The sequence below is a fragment of the Phyllostomus hastatus genome, unplaced genomic scaffold (genome assembly GCF_019186645.2).
Source record: "Phyllostomus hastatus isolate PE091 unplaced genomic scaffold, TTU_PhHast_1.1 phas_contig_348, whole genome shotgun sequence".
Lineage (NCBI taxonomy): Eukaryota > Metazoa > Chordata > Mammalia > Chiroptera > Phyllostomidae > Phyllostomus > Phyllostomus hastatus.
Window position 1 is genome coordinate 8,048,569 of NW_025333860.1, and position 24,826 is coordinate 8,073,394.

The 24,826-nt window shown below is 37.9% G+C and overlaps 2 pseudogenes; both read right to left on the reverse strand.

The window, feature by feature from the left end:
* Nucleotides 1-1,042: 1,042 nt before the first annotated feature.
* On the reverse strand, nt 1,043-1,796 carry LOC123820501 (annotated as a pseudogene).
* A 15,186-nt stretch (nt 1,797-16,982) lies between these two features.
* LOC123820498 lies at nt 16,983-17,566 on the reverse strand (annotated as a pseudogene).
* Between the last annotated feature and the right edge of the window lie 7,260 nt (nt 17,567-24,826).

The following is a 24,826-nucleotide window of genomic DNA, read 5'->3' on the forward strand; positions in this document are numbered from 1 at the left end:
TGTGCCTTTGCCCAAAGAGTAAGTGCAATAAATAAACATATCTAACAAGGATGAATGACAAAATGACAAAAGGATGAACTGCTTCAGACTTCAAAGGTGGGAAAAATGGCAAAAGGAAAAATACTATCATAAAACAGTTATACTTTGCATTAAGTTAATTTGACAATTAATACTTAAAAATTATAGTTAAATGTATAAAACATAGTTACAAGGTGACTGAAAATTCTAACCAGCTATAGGAGTATTTATCTTAAACTGCTCAATATGTGGATTTATCAAGAGACAATTCTTAAAATCTATTATTTTGTTAGAGAATGTCTTCGAATTATTCATTATCCAGGAAATTACTGACTCCTTTTGTTGCAAGAAAAATATATAAAAGACATTCAACAAATAATATATAAAATATATATTATTTTATATTCAACAAAAAATATATAAAATTCAACAAATAAATGTTGGACATCAACTCAATCCTCAGGAGATTTAGGACTAATTTCAACAGGAATTCTTTTCCAAGAAATTTATTGTCTACATAAAAAATTTACTTATAAAACTGTAAAACAAGGTAGATATAGGCCATACCATTAAAGAAGAAGAGTCAGAACACTATGGATGGTGAGAAGCAAAGGTTACTTCTAGTTTGATGTGTCTGTTGGGGATGGTTGGGGGTAAGGAGTGGGAAGATTCTGAAAGATTTGAATAAGGCCTGAAGATATTGTGATGATTTTGTGTGTCAGCATGACTGGGCCATGTGGTGCCCAGATATTTGGTCGAACATTACTCTATGTATTTCTAGAAGGTATTTTTAGGTGATATTTAACTGGTTTAAGAGTTAAATCAGCAGACTGACTGACTTAGAGCATATTGTTCCTCACAATGAGTGTGGGCCTCATTTAATCAATTGAAGGCCTGACTAGAACAAAATGCCAACTTTCCCCAAGCAAGACATATTTCTCTTGCCTGATGTTTTTTTTTTCAATTTTAAAGCAGTTCCTGTTTATTAACTGACCAGATTATAAAAATGACCATGATAGATACCTTAGTTCACCCTTCTAATAAGCCTATTGATCTGTTCCTCCCTGTTACCAGCATCTCCATGTTATACAAAATGAGTGATCTTTTTCCTCATTCCACCTGTGGAGAAGATCATTTGAAGGGCCACAGGAAGTTGTTTGCTTCTTTGAAGTGTTTTCCAACAGTATAGATCTCATGAATCAGATCCTCCATGCAGATGATGCCATATTTACCAAGACATCGAGCAATCCATGTGTTATCTGTTAGGGCAATTCATTGATTTTCCCATAACCACGCTTAAAGGTTAACTCATTTGCTGACTGAAGGTTTGGGTACCCTCATGCAATATATGGTTCCATAGTCCTCAGCATGTTAATCTAAGCCTTGTTGAGCTTAACAAAGGTGGCACTGAAGATCTGGCAAAGGCGAAATTGCTGCAGCACCTTTCAGACCTTTGAGCTCACACCATTGATACCTCTGATCCTGATGACAATTAATGCCACCTTGGGTTCTGCAGGTGCATAGAAGTTGCCAGCTTTTCTTGCCATTCTCGCCATTCAAATCTCAGATCTGTACATCTGCCTATGTTCCTTGTGACAGTGCTTAGCTTTTCCATAGATAAGCTTCCTCCTTGCCTTTCAAAATCTTTTTTGGGCAAACTTCTTTCTCAGGTGCTTGATTTTCAGTTCTGAAAAATTCCTTTGCTTTTTCTTAAGGGTTTCTGGCACAGCAATAACCTTCTTATTCTTTTCTGCACCCTCCATGGTTCCAGACAGAAAAAGAGGCTGCCTGAATGGTTTTTGAACTAAAACTGGGAAATCAGCTCTACAGATTTCGGATTTACCAGCCTCCATCAATTTCATGAGCCAATTTCTTATAACAAATATCTTTCCTGTTCTATAAATATGTCCTATTGGTTCTCTTTCTCTGGAGAACTCTAACTAATACACTATTAATACTGCTTAAAAATAAGCATCTAGTAATCAACCAACAAAAGCCTATTTGATACCACTTTGAGCCCAGTGTGAGGCTGGACAATAGGAGATATACTAGAATAGAATCTATTTATAGAGAATTCTGATAAATCTAGAGCTACTTCAAAGAAGAATAGAAATATATACTGATAAAAACAATAGGCTTAAAAATAAATGTTCTACTATATTAATTTATTATTAAAGTAAATGAAGAAGAAACCAACTACAGAATTAAAGAAGAAACCATACTGAGACTGGTAGGAAGGATAGAGATGCAGAATGGTCTAGTCCCACAACCATGTGTAGTGGCAAAAAATCATGAGGGATTTCTCAGGAGCAAGGGGTCTAGCCTTGCACTAGGCTCCCAAGGCCAGATTTCCAGTGCCAGGAAGAGAAGTCCCATAACTTCTGGCTTCAAAAAAACCAGCAGGGATTGAGGCTGTGGAAGACAGAAACTGCTGTGGTCTCAAGACACTTCCTTTTAAAGGGTCTGTGCACAGACTTACCTGGACTCATTTACTCAGGGCTCCAGCATGGGGGCAGCAGATTGAAAGGCATCAGAGACCTATGGGGAGGAACTGAATTTTCCAGGATCAGAGAGAGAGCTGGGAGGCAGCTTTCTCCTAGATGGAAGTGCTGGCAGAAGCCATTGTTCCTTTTCTGAGCCCTCCCCTCTCACCCCTGCCACAGAGTCACAGAGCCATCAGATGGGTACCCTATATGAGATACCATCAACTTGGCTCACACTGTTTGCCCCATGCTGGTGATTCCCTGAGGCCCTGCCCCACCCAACTTTCAGGCCCACCAAAGCTGTTTCCAGTGACCTTTCTATATAAAAGGCTTCTTTTGGTCCATGCTTCACATTTTCCTAAATTCTTTGAAACAAGCAACATCTGGTCTCAGTGAGCCTGGTACCTCTTGCTAAGTTGCCCCAGGTCTGGCAGTAGCAGCAACTATACTTAGTTCATAGGTTGACCTCATAAGTGGCAGCCTCAACAGATCACTTTGTAGCTTACTTATAGTGTGTGACCTTGGACAGAACACAGGTGGTGGCTGACCTTGGGTATGCTACTCTGTAGGACACCTACTGCATTAGGCCACTCTACCAAGCCTGGGTGATGGAACAGCTCTACCTAATACATAGAAACAAACATAGGGATGGTGACAAAATGAGGAGACAAAGAAACATGGCCCAAATGAAAGAACAGAACAAAACTCCAGAAAAAGAACTAAACAAAATGGAGACAAGCAATCTATCAGATGCAGAGTTCAAAACACTGTTTATAAGGATGCTCAAGGAACTTAGTAAGGACCTCAACAGCATAAAAAAGATCCAGTCAGAAATGAAATATACACTAATTGGAATGAAGAACAATTTACTGGGAATCAACAGTAGAGTCAATGAAGCCAAGAATCAAATAAGCAATTTGGAATATAAGGAGCAAAAACCAATCAATCAGAACAGCAAGAAGAAAAAAGAATTTTAAAAAGTGTGGACATTGTAAGGAGCCTCTGGACAACTTTAAGCATACCAACATTTGCATCATGGGTTTGCCAGAAGGAGGAGGGAAAGAGCAAGAAATTGGAAACCTATTTGAAAATATAATGACAGAAATATTCCCTATTCTGGTGAAGGAAATAGACATACAAGTCCAGGAAGCACAAAGAATCCCAAACAAGATGAACCCAAAGAGGTGCACAACTAGACACATCATAATTAAAATGCAAAGTTTAAAGACAAAGAGAAAATCCAAAAAGCAGCAAGAGAAAAGCAATTAGTTACTTATAAGGGAGTTCCCATGAGACCGTTGACTGATACTCAAAAGGAACTTTGCAGGCTAGAAGGGATTGGCAAGAATCATTCAAAGTCATGAAAAGCAAGGACCTACATCTAAGATTACTCTATCCAGAAACGCTATTATTTGAAATTGAAGGACACATAAAGAGCTTCCCAAAGGAGAAAAAGCTAAAGGAGTCCATCACCACCAAACTAGTATTACAAGAAATATTAAAGAGTCTGAAAAAGAGGAAAAAGATGAAAAAGAAGAAAGAGGAGGAGGGGGAGGAAGAGGAGGGAGAGGAGGAGGAGGAAAAAATATGAACAATAAAATGGCATTAAATACGTATCTATCAACAATTGATTCTAAAAAACAAAATAAACAAGCAGAATGGCAACAGAATCATAGCAGCAGAGAACACTTTGATGGTTGCCAGATGGGAAGGTGGTCAGGTGGATGGGCAGAAAAAGTAAAGGGATTAAGAAATAAAAATTAGTAGTTACAGAATAGTCATTGGGATGTAAAGTACAAATAAGGAATAGAGTAGTCAAAGAACATGTATGCATGACCCATGGATATGGGCAATGATATGGGGATTGCCTGAAGGGTTAGGAGGTTGCTGGGTAAAGGGGAGCAAAGGGGTAAAACCTGGGACAACTGTAATATCATAAACAATAAATTATAATTTAAAAGAAAGTAAACAATTAAAATTGTAACCTGAAGGAAGGAGGAAAAATAAATTATAACCCCAATAACCTAATACAGCCATTGTTAGAAGTTGGTTATATTTTTTTTCAGTATTATTTTTTCCTAATTTTTAGTGTATTTAAACTTGAATGCATGTAAAAATCATTTTGTCTATTTTACCTTAATATTCTATCATAAACACTTCCTCATTTTGTTTCAGTCTTAAGAATTATACATTTTAATGTCTATACAATAGACAATCTATAAACTGACTGTAATTTTAATAATCATTCTTATTTTTAGATACTAAGTTTGCTATACAATTTTTTCTCTATTTTTAAGATAACTTGTTGGGAAAAGCCCTGCATGGTTTCAGAAGCTGTAATCCCCCATGGTGAAGGCTGAGTAAAAAGATCTTGGGACCATCAGCCATTAAGGAGACAAAGCTTTTCTTTCTTGTAGGGGTGCTGCCTCTGCCCCTTTTTACTTCACCCTGCTTGGCCCCGGGCTGGTGACTAGTTAGCCAATGATGGGTAAGATTCCTCAAAGGAGGGGTGACCTAAGACAGGTACAGTTGTGAAGGGGCCTTCAGGAAAGGACTTCGGGGGCTATAGACAAAGGGAGTGATGGGCCCTCGTCCCTCAGCTTTCACATAGCCTGATTCCTTATTCTGTGCACAAGAAGTTTCCTAATCTCTTGGCTACCTTACTTCCCCTGCCTGAGTTAAGCCTGAAACAATGCTTTAAGCCTGAAACAATGCCAGAGGTGGGTGTGGCCCTGTGCTGGAAAGGGCAGGTTCCCTGGAGCAATCAGGCCTAAGAAAGAATGCATAAAATTCTATGAAACCTACTTTGCTAATACCCTCAATTTAAATGATAAAGGTCTGAACATGAAATGAGTTTGTTCCCCAAAGTTTTATGGCCCTAGACTATCTGACCCTGACTCAAAATAAGCTCTCAGAGTTCTTTGAATGTTATCAATTGTTTGATCATTACTGCCTGACAATGATTGATGAGCTTTACATATACACCCTGTATTCCTATGCAAATTAAACCAAATAAAAACCCATTGAGAACAGGTTCCTGGTCCTTCTCCTTTGAGAGACCGGCCACCTTTCCTCCCCAAGTGGATCATGTCTTGGTAGACTTATTCTCATCTGTGGTGGATGGTGGGGGGTGGGGGTGGGTCTCTGTGGGCAGAGCCCCTCACAATAACTAATATAAGTATTTTGTAATATAGCTCTTTCATAACTTGATTATTTCAGAATAAATTCTTAGAAGTGGTATTGTTAGATTGTCAGGTATGAATATTTTTATAGTTAAATTGCTTTCCACCAATACTGTGACAACTTATAAGGCAATTGAAATAAAACCCTGGATTTGCTAACTTAACATTCATTCTCTTCTTTATTAATAAAATATTTTCTTTGGTAGGAATGTGACTTATTATAAAAACCTCACTTCCCCAGTTTCCCCTGTGCCTAGGCATGTCCATATGATGGTTCTGGCCAATGAATTTTGCTGGGTTAAGCTTCCAGAAACATTTTTGCTTTACTAATTAAAAGGAAGCAGTGACACACACCCTCTCTCCTTTTCCCTTCCTTTTTCTTCCTGACTGAAAGTAGAGGTGTCCTCTTGCTACTCATAGGTTGAAAGCTACAGCTTGAGATGGTAGAACAGGAAACTAGACGTTTGTGACTTTATTGAACATGTGCACCAACTGTAGACTCTTTCTTCTGAAATTCTTGTTATGTGGGTAAATTAATCCTTATCTAGTTAGGAAACATAAGGCATATTTCTCTTACATGAAATGAAAAGAAAATCTAATAGTAACATATGTGTGTAATTATTTCTCCATAAAAATAGGAATTGTCACTAAAATGGGGGGAAGGGAACTATATTGGTATTCCTGATTACAAATAGCAAAACAAACAAACAAAAAGAAGAAATGTACAGGTTCACAAACCTGGGGAAGTCAGGGTTGAAGTATCTTCTGGCTTTACTAAGTGGCATCAATAATACTAGTAGCTCAATCTCTTTCTCCCTTTCCCATTTTTCCTTTTTCTCCCTTACACTGTCTTTTCTATGTGTTTCTCAACTTTATGGCCTCTTCTCTCCATGAAACTGAAGAATTTGGCCAACAAGCAACCCTAGGCTTATGTTCAATATTAGTGAAAGTATAAAAAGAGAGAACTCCCCACTTTTGTTCAGAGTCCTAGGGAAGGACTCTGATCAGGCCTGTGTCATGTGCTCATCCAGGGAAGGAAGGGGACAGGACAACTGTGAATTTCAACCCTACCAAGATCACTGGAAGAGGGAAGGGGCAACTTCTCAAAGAAAAAGTTGGGTGTTGACATCATAACATGGCAGAGAGGCTAAAACAATGTGTCATCAATAATCATTTTTTCCCAATAAAATGTTCTTCATTGTTACTCTAATTTGCCTTTCTTTGAAGTTGAATATTTTATCTGTTTATTAACTTTACTTTCTTCTTTGAAAATTCCCCCTTTAAGACATTGTTCATTGACAAACAGAGTAAGTTTATACTTGACAAGTTGGACAGTTGAATATTCTCTTTACTTTGAACATGATGTTAATTTTGTGCTTATAATCTAATACCATATATCTGGAAATGTCTATGCAGACATATTGTAAGGCCCTAAATATAGTGAGAACAGTGGCAATGGTGCTAGACAAATTTAATCAATAGGTGTACTCGAGTCATGTTATATACTAAGTATGGAAGGGTATAAAGTATAGTGGATTCCCACCTGGGAGATAATGAAATGGATTTTAGTATAATACTTCATGAGAATGCTTCTGTAACTATTACACTGGCATTATGGCATATGATTTCCCCCACAAATTCTGAATTATTGAAAATAAGATTTAAAACCATAGTCAGGATTTAAGTTCTATAATAAGGCCTAAAAGTAAAGTAAAATTGCTTTTCAAGTAGCCTTTTGGTAAACTATATTTTATTATTTTTTAAGTGTACTAAATACTTATTCCATTGGTGTTTATGGCAATCATTTCATATATTGTTATGGTCCACATAAGATCTTATGAGTTTGGAGAGCAGGGGCGGTGGCTGCAGATTCTCTAATTCTTTCCTTCCAGGCTTCAGTGTAAGCCTAGCTCTAGGGTATCGCATGAGGCAAAGGGGTAAAACTAAGTCATCCCTATGCACAGCTTTGCCCACACAATCTCACCAGACTGAATTTAAATGTCCTTCAAAAGAGGAAAGATTGAGACATAAGAGCAAGTGATGAACTGATTGTACCATGTACCAAAAATATTAAATCAGTTTGATTCCCCTCCTCCTTCCAGAAAAAGAGCTGGTGATAAAAATGAAAGAAAGTCTTTTCTCTGTCCCCTAGAGCTGCTGCTGTGTCTGGCTGATCCAGACCAGCTGCCTCTGCAATCAAGCAGCTTGAGATGTTATTTGTGCTGAAAATAGCTTTTTAAAAAAATTCTTGGAGTATAAAAGAAATAGGTAAAAATACCTGAGGCACTGGTCTGTTCATAAATATTAATTACATCTGGATTTACATAATAGAGACTTGTTCAGGGAAGTTTTGCAAACTTGCCATTTAGGCAGCTGCATTTTACATGGAGCCCAGAGCAACGAACATTTAGCTTCCAACAGATATCTGGGGTCTTAGTTAGGACTACTTGTGGCTAAAGCATCCTAATAGCCAGGCAATTTCATACTTCTGTACCTTCTTTACATTTTGTCTTATCTTTCTAGAAGTTTGTGTCTTGTCCTTAGGGAGTTAGCATGAGTTAGTGTTCTTTTAGAAATGTTTTCTGACCACTCCCATTCTTCTCTATACTCCCAGGACACCTCATGCGGAAGCATATCATTGAACTCTAATGTAACTGATTTTTCTTACCTGCCTGCTCCACTATCTGGGCAGGCTGCAACTATGTTTTATTCATCTTTGAAACCAATGGCCTAGCAAAATACCTGGCTGATGTTCAGAAAGGATTTGTTGAAAGGATAAAAGCAGTTGAAATTGATCTTTGAGGTTCCCTCATCTCCCTACTTGTTCTTTCTTTTTTTTTTTTTTTTTGTGGTATCCTACCCTGCCTCGCCCGATCTCACCATTTTCGTGTCTTCAAACATCCTCTTCCTGACTTGCTGATGCCTCTTATTTCCAGATTCCATCTGGGTTTGGAAATAAGTTTACTCATGTCATAAACTGCAAGCTGTTGGAGAATGGGAAAAGTATTGGTCATCTATTAAAAGTGTTGAATTCCCTCAGTAGTTAGCAGAGTGTTTTTACATATTAGGTCCTTATTTAGATTTAAACATGTATTGTTTTTATCCACTTACAAAAGTAATACATATTCACTATAGAGAGTTATTTTAAAAATACAGAGTATCATTAACAACAAATCACTTATAAATAAGTGCTATCAATATTTTGGTATATCGATACTTATAATAATTCTTTTCTATATTTATATATTCTTTTCCTTTTTGCAAAATTGGGATCATACTGTATAAATGTTTTTGCCTTACCTTTGCCATTTAACATTCTACCATGAGCATTTTATCATGGCTTTAAGTATTCTTTTTTTCATTTTTGAGAAAGATTTTATTTATTTATTTTTAGAGATAGGGAAGGGAGGGAGAGAGGGAGAGAAACATCGATGTGAGAGAGAAACATCAATTGGTTGCCTCTCCTACACACCCTGACTGGGGACCGAACCTGAAACCCAGGCATGTGTGCTAACCAGGAATCCCTTCACTTTGAGGGATGACACCCAACCAACTGAGCCACACTGGTCAGGGCTAAGTATTCTTCTTCTTTTTTTTTTTTAAGATTTTATTTATTTATTTTTAGGGAGGGAGGCGGGGAGAGAGAGAGAGAGAGAGAGGGAGAGAGAGAGAGGGAGGGGGAGAGAGAGAGAGAGAGAGAGAGAGAGAGACATTAATGTGTGGTTGCTGGGGGTTATGGCCTGCAACCCAGGAATGTACCCTAGCTGGGAATCAAACCTGGGACACTTTGGTTCCCAGCCCGCACTCAATCAACTGAGCTACGCCAGCCAGGGAAGTATTCTTCTTAAAATGTCTCTGATTTAATAATTTTCTTATTTCTGGACATTTAGGTTCAATTTTTTCTTTTATAAACAAGTCTGTGATGAAAAGTCTATGTGTAAATCTGTATATTTTCAACTATTTTCTTAAGTTCCTAAAGGAATTATTTGACCACTCCATGTCAACATTTTAAGGTCTTTTGATATTTATGGCCAAACCAACTCCCAGAAGTGTTTGTTACTTTATCATTTATTCACTCACCTAACAAATATTTATTAAGCCTTTACTATGTACCTCATACTATATAGGGGCTAGGATTATAATGGAGAATAATGTACTAAGGGTTCTGGGGGAGACAGATAATAAATAAATGGTAAAGAATAGCATATTGTTAGTGGTGCTCTGAAGGAAGCTCTGACTGAGTAGATCCTACTGTGGTCAGAATGTTGATGGGAAGCTTTTCTGACAGATCTCATTTAATTTGAAACCTGGAGCATGGAAAAAGTACCAGTCATGAAAGTGGAGTGAAGTCTGCTGGGAAGAGGACAAAGGCAAGAAATGCAGTTGAGGGGGTAGGTAGGGAAGACAAAGGGCCAAACCACGGTTCTCTTAAGTGATAGGAGGCTATTAAACCAATCGTGACGATGTGTTTATAGGTATCAGCAGGTCAATGCTTTATCACTTTTACTGAATACATGCTTTTGAACAGAAGTTTCTTAGAGATAATCTCTTTAACTCAAAAGAATGCCCCCACTGGTGGAATTTTGGTGCCATGGTTGGTGGGCATTTCCCTGCCTCTCAGATTACATTAGAGAGTTCTTTCCCTGGTTGTGTCCTCTTCTATCAATGCCCAGGAGTCTGCACAGGGATATCAGTCACATACAACAGTCATGTATGGGCTGTGGCTCGTCTCTCGTCTTCAGTCAAAGTTAATAAAAGCTGCCCATCATGAGTCTTGTATTGATTGTATATCCCTATGGTAGTGGAATTAAGATAAGCTTTAAAATATTTAATTTAAATGTTTGTGATATTTGCATTTTCTCTAAATAATATATAATAGATTTTATATATAAATATATATTACATATAATAAATATATTTTTAATGTAAGAGACTATATAAACACACACATATGATAGTAAGAATAACCTTTTGTATAGAGAATTAAGAAGGATTTAATTCCCCCAAAAGTTTTATAGTTATATCTGAGAGATTGAAATTCAACAAGAGCTGTTTTGAATTCTAAGTCCTTGGCTTTGATTAGTTTGTGTTTATATTAGGAGCTGGGCTTTGTATTCAGCTTTCAGATTTATTTTTATGTATTGTGCATTGATGTTTACTGAGTACTTTCAGATTTATACATATTTATAAATGAAAGACTTTATTTATTTATTCTTTTGGGGCCTGAATTTTACTTATTTCTTACTCATCAAACAGAAAATGATACTCTATTAGAATTCAGACTTTTTAAAGATCACTTCAAAATCAAACAAGATTACAATGAGAAAAGCATTCTTTCAATTCTTTGTCTAAAAAAGCAGATCTATACAATACTGAGTGTTCATTTTGATAAGACATATTATTAAAAGCAATCAAAACAAAACTATATAACATAAATATCAAATGAAATCAACAAATATTTACTATCTACAGTATACCAAGACCTGAGTAGTCACTGTGGGCAGTGGAGAAGTACAGAGTGTAATCCCTGCCGTATAGGAGCTTATTACCTAGCATGGGAGACAAACATAGGGGAGAAGGGGGAATTGAGGACACTCACAGGTATGGGTCACTTATTGTGGGGCTGGAATTGGGCTGGGTGTTTCCACATAAATTTTTTTTTGTATAGCTGAGCTCATTGTCATCCCCCAATTCTTTAGTATTCTCTTTTCCACTCTCTGCGCAGTCATACAGCCTTCAGGTCATTCTCAGTTCTCACCACCCTTGCTCACCTTTTACATCTTATCATCATCAAATCCTGTTTCTGGACTCTTCCAGTGGCCTCCTGACTGGTCTCATTGCCCCTGTTCTCTTCCCTTATTAGCCTATTCTCCTTCCACATTGTGAACAAAGTGAATTCTCTGAAATGCAAATATGATTAAGTACAACTCTTTTGGGATGCAAGTAACAGAATCCATTTAAGATGAACTACACCAAGGGGGTAATTTGTTGTTATGAATGCAGCAGTGACCCTTGGGCTTCAAGGGCAGGATGCAGCTGGGTTAAATGAACCAAATGGACCAAGACTATCACCACCCACCCCCCTTTCTCTTTCTCTCTCTCTCTCTCTCCCTCTTCCTTTCTTTCTTTCATCTCTTGTCTTTGCTCTACATATCTATTTTACCCCTTACTACAGATCAGCTCTTTTTTTCTTCTGGTATACACAATGGAAAATGACAGCCAGACTGAGACTGGACTATCTCAGTTTCCATTCTAAATTCCTCAAGGAAGGGACTCATGGGCCAGTTTCAGTTAGGAGTCACTTTGGATCAGTCACCAATGGTAAGCCGGGTTACCTTGTAAGGAAAAGGGAACTGTAATCATGTTGTTGGAACAGAGAAGCAGCAGTTCTCAGAAAAAAGGGTTGTGAGGCAGACATACCAGCAGGTGTTTCTTGGAAAGGCTGAGGATTTGAGTTAGCTTGAGCATACAGCTGAGTTACAGGTAGAAAGAAATAAGTTTAAAATGATGAATGCTTGGGGCTAAATTTTCAAGAATCTTTTTTTTTTAAGATTTTATTTATTTATTTTAGAGAGGGAAGGGAGGGAGAGAGACAGAGAGAGAGAAATATCAATGTGCGGTTGCTGGGGGTCATGGCCTGCAACCCAGGCATGTGCCCTGACTGGGAATCAAACCTGCAATGCCTGGTTCACAGCCCGCGCTCAATCCACTGAGCTACGCCAGCCAGGGCTTCAAGAATCTTTATGTGAAGCTAAAGAGTTTGAACTTTATCCTACAAACATTGGGGAGTTATTGAAATTTTTTTAAATGAAGTGACTTGAAGAGTATTTAAGAGAATTAATCTAGAAGTAGATTAGATAGACTTAAATGGGAGAAACTGGAGCAAAACCCACTTAGGAAGATGTTATGAGATGTTATGACATCTTCTGAGTCAGATATGAGATGACAAGGGCATTGGAAGAATGTGAGTAAAAATGTTGGGGAAGATACAGATTACTTGGACCTAATGATGAGTTTTTGTTTTTTAATCTCTATAAATTTTTTGTGATTGTTTTATTAATATGGAACACAACAAAAAGCCAGACAATTTGTTTGATAGTTCATAAGGCCGAATCCATGTTCTGACAACTCTATCACATTTCTGACATTTTTAAAATTTCTTTCCTCTGGAAGATAAGGACCAGGTTTTTTTTTTTTCCCACTCACCTCTCATTATTTCCACCCCATGCTACCACATATTAGGAAAATATTATTAGAAATAGAAATGAAGTTGCAAAACTTGGGTTAGTTAGGAAGAGAGGCAGGGAGAGAGACAAAACAATAATGAATTGTTTTCCATTCAAGATGGAAATTTCTGTAACAGGGAAAAAGCTAATATCATTAACTAAGAGTATTGGACAATGAGTCATTTTTAAAGAAGCTCTGTCAAGTTCCCACAACATTTTCTGTATAAAATTTACTATAGCATTTATCACATTGCTTTACAATTATCTGTCCATGTGACCCCTCCACATGGGCTGTCAGTTTCCTTAGGGCAGAGACTCTTGCTTATTAATCTTTACATCCATGGTGTTTGGCATAGGGCTTGGCTTACCTAGATGCCAAACAAATGTCAAGTATCCCCCATTTGATTATAGACCTGTAAAGGAAGGTCTAGGGTTCTTCATATACTTTAAAGAGCACTTGGAAAGGGTAACTGAACAAAAATTGCTAATATGTGTACTACAAGCCTTTCCTCTGTCCTAGTTCTTCTGGATTTTTATGACAAGAATTGAAACCAAGAAGAATATGAAAAAAGAACAAGAGGCCTAGGGTTAGGTGAAAAGTTTCCCAGGGGCTTGTATGAAATGAAGTCAAGGGGCTACCTAGGATGTGTGAGGACAATGGATAGGAGAGAATGCAGAGGATTTTAAGAAGTGTGAATACTTGGTATTTGAACAACACAAGTAAAGAACTTGCTTTATTTTTGAACTCCTCTCTGTTCTTGAATTGTGTTCTTTTGATGATCCCATTCTGGGGTAGAACTACATAGGTCATAGCTATGTAAGTTTATATATATTTGGTAAGGATCTGTGAAAGGAAGGAGAAAAAGAGAGCTAGAGTGAGAAGACAGTGAGGGCTAAAGGGAGGAAGAGACACATTAATGTCAGATTTCACAACGGAGATCCTTGAATGTAAGCCATTTACTTTGATGTCCATGTTGAAGCCCATACAGTTCATCTGAATTATATATTAATTTTCCCTGATGTTAGTGAGATTTCCACAGAGAAGTAAGGGCCTGAGTGAGTTTCAGTGGGAATCAAAAGCATCAGGAGAAGCTCAGTGGCATTAAGAGATTCAGCTGATCTTTTACCATAAAGAAAATGAACAATGAACAGTAATTCTGATTAAAAAAAGGAAATATTTAACATCTTAAAAATACCTCTATTATTAGTTTTAAAAATGAGTTATTTTATACTAGAGACCAAACTTTTTTTCTCCAAGGAAATTTTCCTCCTAAAATCCAGTATTTTTATATAGGAGTATCATTCTTAGATTCAATAAAAATGCATTTTTTCTCAGTGATATATTTATATTGCAATTATTGTAATATTAAACTATACACTGAGGAACTTTAAAATGGAATGTCAAAAATATTCAAAGGGTGATAGAAATAAAATGAATTTCTTTTCAAGTACAATTTTCTATCTTTTACTCCCATCACAGCCCACCCGCCCAGCCTGCCCCACCTCCCTCCCATTTCTCCCCCCTAGTTTTTGTCCATGTGTCCTTTATATTTGTTCCTTTAAACCCTTCCCCTTTCCCCCTGAAATTCCCCTGAAATTCCCTCCCCTCTCCCCTCTGAACACTGTCAGCCTGCTCTCTATTTCAGTGTCTTTGGTTATATTTTGCTTGTTTCTTTGTTTTCTTGACTAGGTTCCTGTTAAAGGTGAGATCATATAGTATTTGTCTTTCACTGCCTGGCTTATTTCGCTTAGCATAATGCTTTCCAGTTCCATCCATGCTGTTGCAAAGGGTTAAAATGAATTTCAAGAATAAATTAGTTGTTAGGATCATGTATAACTACTACTATTATGTAATATAGTCCTGAATGAATTAATTGTAAGTGTACATGAACAAGCTAGAAGCTTATCTGAAATGTTTCTTGAGGCTTTTTCACATTTGAAAAAGTCAGGCTATTGATTACAGAATCACAGAATTTTAAAACGGAAAGAGACCTTTGAGATGATCTTACTCAACCCCTTCATTTTATAGATGACTAAAATGTGCTCTTTAGCTAACAGCAAACCAAAAAGACTTCAGTGATGGTTCTCTACTGGGATGACAACTACTTTGGTCTAATCATTTCTTTACCAAATCACTGCAACACACAACTGGGAAACATGGAAAGAACAAAGCACCAGCATCAAGCCTCAGGGTTCGCTGGCATTTATAACATCCCTTCCTGCTGAGCTATCAAAACCTGGAACAGCAAGGTAGTTGTCTTTTTAAATTGATCTTGCCTCTGTAAGGGTTGATTTACAGATACTAGGTGACACCATTTGCGTAGTTGCAGTGGCCAGAAAAGAATTATTCTTATCCCCATGAAATATGGCCCAAATACTTGGTATCAGGTAATTCCAGAGGGATTGCTTTTAGTGGGACCATTGTTGTCAAGTCAACCTAACAGCAAGATCAACAGAAGAACAGGGTGGTATGCTCCCACTGACCCACCTACACACTTAAAATGGTAACTCACCTGCTTCTCTAGTAAAGATGGTTTTATGAGCAAGGTAGCCTGTAAATATCTGTTAAGGTATGATATCCTTATACACCAACTCCATCACTGCAGGATTAATCAAGCAGTATTGCAATTATTGGTTTACATGTCTTTCTAGATTACTAGAAATGAATTCCTTAAGGTTGGGGTAGTCTTATTTTTCCTTGCATATTAAACACCCAGTATATAGAAGAATATTACATAATTTTTTTTTAGTTGAAAATGTTGCTGTTGTTGTTTTCAGTCATGTAAGGCCTCATCATCTATGTCTGGATAAAGATATTTGAAGCAAATCCTGGAACAATAATAACAAGAGAAACATTTAAAAAGTGCCTTTAGTGTGCAATGCTTGTGATGCATACAAAGTTGAATACGACATGGGCTCTCCTTTGGAGAGGCTTATAAGCTAGAAAGTATATTAGTGTGCTGGGTTGCAATAACAAAATACCACTGACCGGGTAGTTTAAAAAATAGATATTTTATTGTCTTACAGTTCTGCAAGCTAGAAGTCTAAGGGCAAGGTACAGGCAAAGTTGTTTTCTTTCCGAGACCTCTTTCCTTGCCTTGCAGATGGCAGTCTTCTCCCTGTGTGCTCACATGGTCTTTCTTCTGTAAGTGCACATCCGTGGTGTTTTTTGTGTGTCCAGATTTCCTCTTCTTGTAAGGGCACTGGCCAGGTTGGTTTAGGGCCCAACTTAACAGTCTCGTTCTAACTTAATCACCTCTTTAGAGGCCCTATCTCCAAATCCAGGCACATTCTGAGGTGAGCTTAGGGCTTCAACATATAAATCTTGGGGTGACAATTCAGCCTACAATATGAAGAAATACAATAATAGGAAGAAAACGATAACAAAAAGCTTTAATACTAATCAACTCTGATGAAGGGAATCTAGGAAGGCATCCTGGAAGAAGACTCTGAAAGGATGTCAGCAGGTAGAATGGAAGCCAGAGTACCACTGATAATTACACAGGACAACCGCCTATTCTTGAATATGGAGTGACTTGGTAAGGGGTGAGAAATCACCCCTTGTTAGTTAAATTAACCTTTTCTGACCCACAGTAGATGTTCTAGCAATCTGATTCTGATTCTCTTTCATAGACTCCATCATTCTTTTAACTTGCTCACTTGCTTGAGAGAGTTGAAATACAAATGGTGACAGATTTGTTAGAGCTTGCATCTGTAAATCCAATAAGCTGAACTGGTACACAGATGTGTACTCACTGTCAGAAACAAATCTGGTAAACTGTGTGTTACAAATAAATGCTCAGAACAGCAGGAAACTTTGCAGCGGAAATCTGGGATGGAAGTTGGAGACTTAAGAGGAGTCTGGAATAATCAAAATGTTCTTTTGAAGTCATTTTACAAAAATCAATATGAATGTTTGAATATTTTATTTGGAAAGCCACTGTCTAACTGGGTGAGATGGCTTTGCATCCACTATACTTACTTACAGTCTAAGACAAAATATCCTCCATGAACATATAGTGCTGTAGTTATGTTTTATTTTATTTTGAACCATATTTTATTTAACCATTTGTTTACAACTGAAACTCTGGGAATTCAAAATTAAAATCCTTGTCCCTGAGCTTCTTACAGACACCAGAAACGTTTCATCCTTGTGTTGACCTTGTGTTGTTCCATATGTGGGGCTTTACCCAAATTAACCTTCATGAGCTGCTGCCATCCAGGTTCATGTGGATTCTGTTGCCCACAATTTCACTTGGAAAACCAGGTCCTCTAGGATTGCATTGTGCATGGCTGTCAGAGTGCGGCTCCTGGGACACTTCGCTTATTCTTTGTATGGATTTTTTGAGTTGGCTTAGGCAGAATTCCCCTCTGAGCCATAAACACAGTGTGCATCCCACTGAACTTTTTCTCCAACTCCTGTACCAGCCAGACTGACTTTCTGGAAAAACTTCAGTTGAGGGACAGGAACAAAGATTATAATAGCTTTCTGACCACCAACTTCAATTTCCTTAGATGCTATGATATTCAGCTCCCATAGCCAGGCCTTGAGGTTCAAGTTCAGCTCTAGCTCCAGCAGAGCCTAGGAAATGCTGGACTTGAACTTGTCTACCTTCTCACCATTGGGCATCATGATCTTGGCACTTCAACTGAACATGGCCTTCTCCTTGGTGAGTGCCAGCCTGGGAAGGGGCCTGGGTCTTGAGAGCTCCTCAATACCCTATAGTGCTGTATATAGTATATTATCACCAGATTTGGAATTAGACTGTCTTGTTTTGAGTCCTGGTTCTGCCAGGTCCTACCCTCTGTTTCTTAACCTCTGGCAAATGGCTTATTGTAAGTCTTAAATTCCTTTATTGTCTGTAAATAGACGCTCATGGTTATACACTTATTTTTTGTCTCTGGCAAGATACTTAAACATTTGATAACTCACTCATCTGCACAATAGAAATTGTTCCTCTGAGAACAAAAGTTCCTCTGAGGATGAAATAAACAAGTCATATACATAAAGCACTTAAAATACTACCTGGCATCTAGTAGGCATTCATAGGTGTTAACCAGCATTAGTGTAGCACCAGCTTACCTGTGTTTAGTAAACATTTGTTAAGTAAATGAATGACACTCATTCTGAGTATTAAGAAATGGGTGATATTCCATAACTAGGCAAATATGTAAGATTGTATGGTGAAGGACCACTGGTAGGGCACAGTGGCTTATGCTAATAATGTGCTAGCAAACACATGGAAGTGAGTTTCTGATGACTTTATAGAGCGTGTGCAGTGGTACACATTTTAAAGTAAGTAATGATTGTGCCATTTGGGTGTAGGGTGGAATCCCTGGAGAAATCAAAGGCTGCAGGAGGCCATGAAACTTGCTTTTTCTTTTTGACTTGGTAGAGAAGTAAAAGCGCATAGTTCTTACTGAGCTTAAGAAGGTGCAGTGACGCTCTTTTTTTATGTTAATTTTTTTGTCTTTGGTACATATCAGGATCTGCTGATGCCTACTCAACTTCCCTTTGTCCTTCTTTCTTGCCTGGTTTTGTTCTGATATCCACTCCTCATCCTCTCTACACAGGTAAATCCTTATTGGTCTAAGTTGGTTATGGTAATGCTCTACTATTTTCCACCCCTGCATCCCTAACATGACGCAAAGTTTGATTAAAGGCAGAGAATGAGACACAATTCTGGCCAATGAGAATGAAGGAAAATTTTCAATGGGGACTTATAAAAGAATTCCTTACTCTTTAATTTAATTTTTTTATTTTTAAAAATATTTATTTATTTATTTTTAGAGAGAGGAGAAGGGAAGGAGAAAGAGAGGAAGAGAAACATGAATGTGTGGTTTCCCCGTGTGCACCCTAACCCAGACATGTACCCTGACTGGGAATCAAACCAGTGACCCTTTGGTTCACAGGCTGTCACTCAATCCATTGAGCCACACCAGCCAGGATTTCTTACTCTTTTTTAAAAATTATAATTTATTGATTATGCTATTATAGTTGTCTCAAGTTTTCCCCCATTGCCTCCCTCCACCAAGCCCAACCCCCACTCTCTCAGGTAATCCCGATACCATTGTCTACTTGCATGGGTCATGCATATACGTTCTTTGGCTATTCTATTCCCTATGCTGTACTTTACGTCCCAGTGACTATTCTGTAACTACCAATTTGTACTTCTTAATCCCTTCACATTTTTTGCACATATCCCAACCCCCTACCATCTGGCAACAATCAAAACATTCTTTGTATCTATGATTCTGTTTCTGTCCTGCTTCTTCTTTTATTTTATTTTATTTTTTTATTCAATTGTTGATAAATACGTATTTATTGCCATTTTATTGTTCATATTTTTGATCTTCTTAAAGAAGACCCTTTAATAGTTCATATAATGCTGGTTTGGTAGTGAGATACTCCTTTAGCTCTTCTTATCTGGGAAGCTCTTTTTTTTTTTAGTTCTCCAATTCCAAATGATAGCTTTGCTGAGTAGGGTAATCTTGGTTGTAGGTCCTTGGTCCATGACTTTGAATATTTCTTGCCAGTCCCTTCTAGCCAGCAAAGTTTATTTTGAGAAATCAGCTGACAGTTTTATGGAGAGTTCTTGTAGGCAACTAACTGCTTTTCTCTTGCTGTGTTTAAGATTCTTTTTTTGTCTTTAGCCTCTGGCATACTAATTATGATGTGTCTAAGTATGCACCTCTTTGGCTTCATCTTGTTTGGGATTCTTTGTGCTTCTTGGACTTGTATGTCTATTTCTTTCACCAAGTTAAGGAAGTTTTCTGTCATTATTTTTTCAAATAGGCTTCCAATTTCTTATTCTCTCTCCTCCTTCTGGCACCCCTATGATGGGAATGTTGGCATACTTGAACTTGTCCCAGAGGTTCCTTACACTATCCTCATTTTTTTTTTGGTTTCTTTTTTCTTCTTACTGTTATAAGTGGTTGTATTTTTCTTCCTTATATTCCAAATCACTGATTTGATTCTTGGCTTCATCTACTCTACTGTTGATTCCTTGTAAATTGTTCTTCATTTCAATTAGTGTATACTTCATTTGTGACTATCTTTTTTGTGCTGTTGAGGCCCTCACTAGGTTCCTTGAGCATCCTTATAACTGTTTTGAACTCTGCATCTGATAGATTGCTTGTCTCCATTTTGTTTAGTTCTTTTTCTGGAGTTTTGTTCTGTTCTTTCATTTGGGTCATGTTTCTTTGTCTCCTCATTTTGGCAACCTGCTTGTGTTTGTTTCTGTGAATTAGGTAGAGCTATTCCATCACTGAGCCTTGGTAGTATGGCCTAATATAGTAGGTATCCTATAGTTTTCAGTGGCACAGCCTTCTCTATTACCCAAGCTGGGTACTTGAGGTGTACCCATTGTGTGAGCTGTGTACACCCTCCTGTTGAAGTTGAGCCCTGATTGATTCTGGGCATTCAGGGTTAGCCACTGCCTGTGTTCCATCCAGGTTCACACAACAGAAGCTACAAGTGATAGCTGCTACTTGTGGTGGGCTTGGAGGTGCCCCAGTGAGGTCAACCTATGAACCAAGGCCAGCTGCTGCTAGTGTTGAGCCTGGGGTAACTTAGCGAAGGTCCTGAGCTCACTGAGGTCAGGTGCTGCTTGTTTGAAAGAATTGATGAAAATCTGAAGCATGGACCAAGACAATTCTTTCATATGGAAAAGCCACTGGAAACAGCTTTGGTGGGCCTGAAAGTTGGGTGGGGCAGGGCCTCAGGAAATCAGCAAAGTGGGGCAAACAGTGTGAGTCAGGTTAATGGAGTCTCAGATGTGGTACCCACCTGCCAGTTCTGTGTCTTTTTTGGGGAAGAGCTCAGCAAAGGAACAGTGTCTTCTGCCGGCACTTCTGTCTGGGAGAAAGCATTGCCCAGCTCATTCTGTGCACAGGCCCTTTAAGAGGGAGGAACTATCAGGGAGTCCAGTAGTTTCTGTCTTTCACAGCCTCAATCACTGCTGATTTTTACAGCTAGAAGTTATGGCAACTTCTTTTCCTGGCACTGAAGCCCTGGGCTGGGGGTCCTGGTGTGGGCTGGGACCCTTTGCACCTGAGATATTCTTCCTGATTTTTACCTGAAACATGTGAGTGTGGACCAGCCTGGTCTGTGTCTCCACCCCTCCTATCAATCTCTGTATAGTTTCTTCTAATTCCATAGTTGTAGGACTTCCATTTGGCTCAATTTCTGATGGTTCTGAATGACAGTTGTCCTATAGTTTAGTTGTAATTTTGATGTGGTATGCAAGGAGGTTGAGCCACGTGTACCTATAGGCTGCCAGCATAGGCTGATATATTGATCAGAAGTCCTCCACGTTTCTTACTGTGAAAAAGAGACACATAGGATAAAGATCATTCTTTTACTGCTGCACATTGCTAAGTCAGGATGTAATGTTTGATTTGTGGGAGCCATATTATAAGCCGGCTGTCAAAATGTAAAAAAAAAAATTCTCCTTAAAATCAGTGAGATTCACTCAATAGCAGAAACTTCAGTCTAGGTGTGAAATGACTTTTTCTATGTTTCATGTGTAGTTTGTGGTTATCTACTTATTACATTCTAGATTTTTAGACTTATGTGCTAGTGCATTTTTAGAATTAAAAAATATGTAGTGTTGCTTACTTTAAATCTATTACTTTTGATTCTTGTTTCTAGAAATATCCTCAATCAATCCCTTACTTTTAAAATAGTAAATACATTTTGGAGGTAAGCAACTTACCAGATATTACGTTCCTCCTCATGTGTCCCTGGCACCTTTCTAGCTACTACCCTAGTTCTGGAGTTGAGGGTGAGGGAGGCTGTCAATGAGTAAGTTGACGTGCAGGTTGTTTGAGAAGAACGCCAGGGACTTCATCTCACTCAGCTATAATAATCATCACTGGTTTTCACAGCTGGAATTCATGGGGACTCCTGTTCCCATTATTGGAACCCTGGGGAGGGAAGCCTCATATGGGGCTGGGACTGCCTTGCTCCTTAAGGGGATCTCTGCAGCCAAGATATCCATCCTGACTTTTAAGCACCAAAAATGTATGTGGGACTAGCCTGTTCTGCATCTCCATCCTCTCCTACCAATCTAGCCATGGGCTCTTCTGTATATCCTTAATTATAGGGTTTCTGTTCAGCTAAACTTCAGATGGTTCTCAACAATGTTTTTTTCTGCAGTTTAGTTGTAATTTTGATGTGGTCATGGGAGGAGGTAAGCACTGGTAAGCTCTAATAGTTTTTAGAGATTCATTAGAATTTTCTGTATATGAGGTCATACCATCTAAAATAGAGACTGCTTTACTTTTTATTTTTTTGATCTGGATAAATTTTATTTCATTTTCTTGGCTACTTGCCCTGGCTAGAACCAGGACAATGTCAAACAGAAATGACAAGAGTGCATGTTGCTGTCCTGTTCCTGATCTTAGGGAAGAAGCATTCTATTTTTTGCTATTAAAGCATGATATTATCTGTAGGTTTTTCATAGATGTCTTTATCAGGGGTGCCTTGGAAGAAGAGAGAAAGCAAGGAAGCAATGGAAAAAGAGTTGTTGGTGAGACTGAAAACATTGGTTGTATTAAAGGTCTTATTTTCTGCCTTTTGGGCAAAGTCCCATGGAGAGAGTAAAACCCATGTCAGAGGTGTCCAAGAAGAGAACTTGACTATGCTATGCTTCACACAAGTAGATTTAGGGTTCAACATAGAGACCGAGTTTAGTTTTAGGAAAATAAACAAAGTTATATTTCTTGCTCACTGAAATTGTGAAGTGACTCATAGTCATTGTATTATTATGAATCACAAATAGCTTTTATGTAGGGTTTTTTCACTCATAACTAGTAATGGACATATATAATAATAATTTTAAGTAATGTACTATTTTTGGATACCAGTCATGTTCATATGAATCAATCCAGTGTCTTAGTGAATAAAATTTTAAAATGCTAAAACATTTTTCACATTAGCATTGATTTGTTAGAGTCTCGTGTGGATATAGCAGGGCATCTTTAACTGATTTGAAGTCAGAGAATAATAATACATTTATAGAAAAAACAAAGTCATTTTACAGAGAAATCAATGACATTTTACCATGTAAAGGCTGTTGAAATGCTGACTGAAGCTTTGATTCTTGAAATAATCATTTCACCTACCCAAAGGAATCATTTATTCATCTGTATAAAATTAAAAATTATACTTATACTTCCACATTTTGTGGGACTGTTGTGTAATCAGAAGCAAGATTTCATGCAAAATATGGACATACATTATAATTTTCCTACAATGCATTTTAATTAAAGGAAAAATCTGTCTAAATTCTTGAATTTAGTACTAGAATTCAAAACAAAAATACTTGAAATAGTTTTTTTCTATTTTTTCAAGTATTTACTCATTTCAAGAAGCCTAAATGATCACATCTGCTTACTTCATGTCTCCTTCTTGAGAACTTAGAGTAATATTTATATTGTATTTTACTTTAAACTAGTGGATTTTAATCATGGATACACATTGGAATAAAATGGGTTGATTCTAAAAAGTAGTAACACCTGGGCTGCAGGCACCTCTGGGAGTGGGGGTCTGTCACTGCTGTTTTTAAAAGCAACCCAGGGATTTTAATGTATAGCCTGGGCTAAGACTTGCTTTAAATGATCACTAGCACTGGTGATTTTTATGCTATGTAAATTACAGCACAATAAAATTGTTTAAAATGATCATCATGTATGTAAAACTTTACCAAAGTGCCACACTTATATGAATATCAGGTGCCACCAGTACCAATTTACCGAGGACTGAGGGGCTTCCCTGCATGTGGGACTTTGGTATTAAATATGGGAGAATCCTGAGCACACTTGGATTGTTGATCACCTTATACAATAGAGAAGATGGTCTCTCTGGATGGCAGGGCTTTTCCTCCTCCTTAGCCAACGTTATTTGTGGAGAAATAGAGATGCTTCCAGTTTCTTGCCTGTCTAGGAGACACTCATTTTTGCTACTCCTTTACTGTACACTCGCTCAATTTTCATCTTGTCCTTTGGTTTTTGATTCCACCACCTCATTGAAATTACCCTCATAGAGAGGACCAATGACTTCTTGCCTTCAAATCTGATACCTCATCCGTGTCTACTGCTGCACCTGCCCTCTGTTATTCCTTGCTTTCTGTAGCATAATGTCAGACTGCTTTTCTTTTTTCTTTTTGTTTGTTTTTTATTGTTATTCTATTACAGTTGTCCCCATTTCCCATTACTCTTTCCTGCCCTACCCACCCCCCACCTCCCACATTCAGTCCTTCCCCCGCATTGTCTTTAGACTGCTTTTCTCATTTCTCCTCAGACTACTCCTATTTCCTTTCCTGGTTCCACTTCTTGTTTGTCTCCTAGGTGCACACATTTTTCATACTTCTGTTCTTGGCTCTCTTTTATTGCCTATAGATGCTCATGATTTCACCTGATTTATTTCTGTATTATATGCCCTGTTGCCAGTAGCTGTTATCATGACCATGGTATCCATTCCCCCTCAGTATCCATGTCCTCATTGAGGTAGCAGGAGTATAGACCTGTCTTGCAGAACCTTAGAAAACTTCATTGTCTTCATGATGAGTCCTGGAATTATAGGGGCTAGAGGTGGGATGTGAAATCTAAATCATTCACAGGAATTAACTTTGACAAAGGTTTATATTTCCTGCCTCAACAAACTGCAAATCCTGTGAGAGACTCTCTATTGTATCCCTAGCATTAAGCAAAGTGCTGGGTGCATAGTAGATGCTAAAACATAAAGAGTATTGGTAACTAAACTTCAACAACAGCACATTTTCAGTCACAACTTTTTGTTTTGTATTTCTTTTTGGGATCTCCAGCCTTCATAACACTTAACTTGTTTGACTTCCTCCATCAGAATATGAACTCCATAGGGGTAGGAACTTTAAATGTTTTGTTTCACTGCTAT